Here is a 5,010-nt window from a genome sequence, read left to right as displayed (position 1 = left end):
GAACCCAGTTTGTCAGATAGCCTTTGTAAGAACTCCTGTTTTGCTCACACACCTCCCTCTGCTGGACACACACGGAACAACAAGTGCAGAGTGACTCCAGCACTGGCTCAAGGTATACATCAGCTATTTACCTTTATATATTTATTTGTCATTTATTTATGAAATTAATTGAGATTTTTTTTTTTCTCACACAGACATGTCAGCCATGCACCACAGGGACTGAGGTCTACAGAGCAGGAAGTGACATCACAGTGAAAAATCTTCTTAAGAGATGCTTTTTTAAATTACTTCACCTCTCTGTCTTAAGAGTGTTAAGATGGATTTAATATATATTTGCTATATATGTTTTTTTGTAAGATATTTTAATGTAATGTGATGTAATATATATATATATATATATATATATATATATATATATATATATATATATATATATATACACAATAACATTAGTATTTTTACATTTATTGTAGGATATTTTCAAGCCATGTCTTAGCAATCGAGAAATGGCTGACTGTTTTTCTTGGGTTGTAAAGTAAATCGACATATATCTAAGAAAATGTTGTGGACTTGATCATTGGGGAAACCAAACACTGAGGCCATAACAGTCTACTTTAACATCAAAACTTACCACAGCATACATATACATTTATGAGAATTTTGTCCTTGCAGATTTGTAGTAGCCGTTTCAGAAAGATGATCATACGCTGGACAACTGACCATAAGAACACCCTATTTCACATTTAGTCCCCATTTACTGATATATTATCCTCTACTCTTCAGGGAAGATGTTCCAAGTTTTTGTAGAGCCACAAGGGGTGTTAGTAAAGTCAGGTAGTGATGTAGGTGAGGTGAGGAGGCCTGGGGTGCAGTCAGCATTCATATTCATCCCTAAAGGTATTCAATAGGATGTATAGCAGGAGATCTTCCAATCCATATCTTCATAAATATTTATTTGTACACAGATCTCCTAATTAGGTCTCCTAAATCAAGTAAAAAGACATCTCATGCTACCAAAAACATTTGTGCCTTCAAGTTTGTGCTAACATTTTAGTAAAAAATCAAATATGGATGGAAAATTCAGGCAGTACTTTTGGCAATATTTTGTCAGTGCTGTCAAATATGAGCTGAAACAAGAAAATATACTGGCAGAGACTTTTTATATCTCGTAATTCTGACTTTTTTATCCTTGCAATTGAATATATATGAATATATTGAATATTTTGAATTTATTCCGAACATATTGAATTAAAATATAATATTGAATATAATGAGTTCATATCTCGCAATTCTGACTTTTTTCCCTCGCAATTCTGACTTTACACGCACTCACCAATGTGTTATTCATCTCTTTGAGGTTCTCGCTGATTTACTCATTCTGCCTAAAGTATAGATTTTTGCACCTTGATGATGTCAGGTTTCATTCAATATATTCAGAATCCATTCAATTTTCTCACGTTTCATTCAATATATTCAGAAACCATTCAATATATTCAGAATTTACTTAAAATATTTAGATTTTTCATTCAATTCTCTCGTGTATAATAAATAATGAACTTGGTCGTGCAAAAGTTTTTGAAATGGGTAGTAGTCGGGAAGGAGGAGGTCGGCAACCACCCCACACTACCTGTGAGTAGTTCAGAGGGTGCAGTTTTAGTAGTCATGGAGCAGTGGAATGTGGAGCATCACATTTTTGCTGTCTAACAGGTTTTTAGAAATAATTCTGCTGTTACTGTCCAACGTCTTTTCAGTCGACAGTTCAATGTTGCGCGTGATGGGACGATCCCTGATTGTAACACAATACTCTAATGGGTTGAATCGTTTCGCACATCTGGATCAGTTACGGAGAGAACATCAACTGGCCGTCCCCATACATCTCAGTCTTCAGAAAATGTTGAGAGTGTGAGAAGGTATTATTATTATTATTATTATTATTATTATTATTATTATTATTATTATTATTACAAGGTAATATTCTGTAATTAAATTATCAATGTATACCAATCTGCATTTATTACAGATTGTTTTGGTGTTTATAAAAAAATATATACAATATAAACAATTATATTGAAATTCAACAGAGTTACACCTAATTAAAAAACTTAAAACCACATCATTTTCCTACATTATCAGTTGTTTATGTTCATGCTGATTAAAATATATTATACTGGTTTAATCTAAATAGTTTTAACCCCCCCAAAATATCTCAGCATCAATTCATTGTATAAGTCATTGAATGCAAATTGGTTAAACCAGTTGTCAGAATCTGTCATCTAAAACATCTATTCAACTGCAAAAGAACGGCATTAGATCAACCAATAATCAATTCATTCTCTAAAACAGGTCAAAGGTAAAAATACAGAATTACAATTTCTGAAAATGGATGAACAACCAAGAGACAAATTAACACTTGTACAGTACAGCCTTCTTCTTCTTCTTCTCCTTCTTCTTCTTCTTTTGGCTTCTCCCATTAGGGAACACCACAGTGGATCATGCGTCTCCTAACCCCCTTGTCCTCTTCATCTGCCTCTTTCAAACCAACTACCTGAATGTTTCCTCAGCACATCCATTAACCTTATCAAACATCATAGACCAGTGAAACTCCTGTCTGACCTCATCCTCCAACCTGTCCATCACCACTGCAAACTGGAAAGGGCTCAGAGCAGATCCTTGATGCAGTCCAACCTCCAGTCTGTCGTTCCTACTGCACACTTCACTGCTGTCACACTGTCCTCATACATGTCCTGCACCACCCTCACATACTTCTCTGACACACCTGACTTCTTCATACAATACCACAACTCCTCTCTCGGGACCATTTTGTATGCTTTCTCTAAATCCACAAACCTCCACTACTCTTTCCCATAACTTCATGGTGTGACTGATCAACTTTATTCCCCTGTAGTTACTGCAGGTCTGCACATCTCCCTTAAAAATCAGTACCTATGTTAAGTGAAGCACCAGGGTTCCGGAGGAATGTTGTCTTGTTTTTACTGTGTACTGTGTACCACTGTGTATAGTAGAAATGACAAAAAAAGCCTCTTGACTCTTGACTTGACCAGGAAACTCCTTCTCTATTCCTCAGGCATCCTCTCACCTTCCAAAATGTTGTTGAACAATCTGGGTAAAAAACTCCACTGCCATCTCTTCTAAACATCTCCATGCTTCTACTGGTATATAATCTGGTCCAACCGACTTTCCACTCTTCATCTTCTTAATCGCTGCTCTCACTTCCTCCTTACTAATCCTATCCACTTCCTGCTTCACAATCTCTACACCATCCAACCTTCTCTCTCTCTCATTTTCCTCATTCATCAGAAGTTTAAAATACTTTCTCCATATTCTCAACACACTCTCCTCACTAGTCAACACATTTCCATCTCCATCCTTTATTGCTCTAACTTGCAGCACATCCTTCCCGGCTCGGTGTCTCTGCCTGGCCAATCACTACAAATCCTTTTCTCCTTAGTTTCCTTAGTGTCCAATTTCTCATACAGCTCCTCATATGCCTTTTCCTTGTCTTTCGCCACATCCTCTTTACCTGCTGCCGCATCTCCTTGTACTCCTGCCTTCTTTTCTCATCTCTCTGTCGATCCCAATTCTGTTTCACCAACCTCTTTCTCCTTATGCTCTCCTGCACTTCCTCATTCCACCACCACATCTCTTTGTCGTCCTTTCTATTTCCAGATGTCACACCAAGTACCTTTCTAGCTGTCTCCCTCATCACTTCTGCAGTATTTGCCCAATCATTCAGCACCTTTTCAGCACCACGGAGCCTCTGTCTGACCTCTTCCCTGAATCTCACACTACAGTTTTCCTCCTTTAGATTCCACCATCTTATTCTTCTTTCAGTACTCACTCTCCTCCTCTTCTTCTTCACCTCCAAAACCATCTTACAGACCACCATCCGATGCTGTCTAGCTACACTGTCCCCTGCCAACACCTTACAGTCTCCAATCTCCTTCAGGTTGCATCTCCTACGTAGAACAAAGTCCACCTGCGTGCACCTTCCTCCTCACTTATACGTCACCCTATGATCCTCCTTCTTCTTAAAATAAGTGTTCACCACTGCCATTTCCATCCTTTTAACAAAATCTACCACCATCTGCCCTTCCACATTCCTCCCTTTAAAGCCATGCCTACCCATCACCTCCTCATCACCTCTGTTCCCTTCACCTACATGCTTATTAAAGTCTGCCCCAATCACCAATCTTTTATTCCTAGGTACACCACCTACCACTTCATCTAACTCACTTCAAAAATTTTTCTTTTCCTCCATCTCACCGCCCACTTGTGGAGCATAAGAGCCGATGACATTTCTCATCACCCCTTTAACTTCCGGCTTTCTCGTTCATCACCCTATTATAAACTCTCTTCACCTCCACTACACATTTACTGTACTCTTTCTTCAAAATCAGCCCTACAACATTTCTTTTTCCATCCACACTATGAAAGAACAGCTTAAACCCCTCCAATGTTCCTGGTCTTACTTCCTTTCCACTTGGTCTCCTGAACACACAACATATCTACTTTTCTTCTCTTCATCATATCAGCTACTGCTCTTCCTTTACCAGTCATAGTACCAACATTTAAAGTACCAGCCCGAATCTCCACTCTCTTCCACTTCTCCTTTCCCTGCTGTCTCTGTAGACGTCTACCTCCTCTCCTTCTCCTCCATCGGCCAACAGTATCGCAATTTCCAATGGTACCCTGTTGGGTAACAATACCTGTGGCAGTCGTTGGTAACCCGAATTGGCACATGTTTTACGCTGGATTCCCTTCCTAATACAACCCTCCCCATCTATCCGGACTTGGGACCGGCACTAAGAGTGCACTGGCTTGTGCAACCCTAATGGCTGGGTTTTGTACAGTACAGTAAAAGTATCCTGTCCGATCTCTTGCAATCAATGAAAATCAAATACGCAATCAAATAAATTAATTTGTGCTGCTGAAATTCATAGATGGCGTACAAAAGTACCTAAAATTTTGTGCATTTTCAATTACTGTAAT

Source organism: Silurus meridionalis, chromosome 3 (genome assembly GCF_014805685.1).
Source record: "Silurus meridionalis isolate SWU-2019-XX chromosome 3, ASM1480568v1, whole genome shotgun sequence".
NCBI lineage: Eukaryota > Metazoa > Chordata > Actinopteri > Siluriformes > Siluridae > Silurus > Silurus meridionalis.
Note: the sequence above shows the minus strand (reverse complement) of the source record.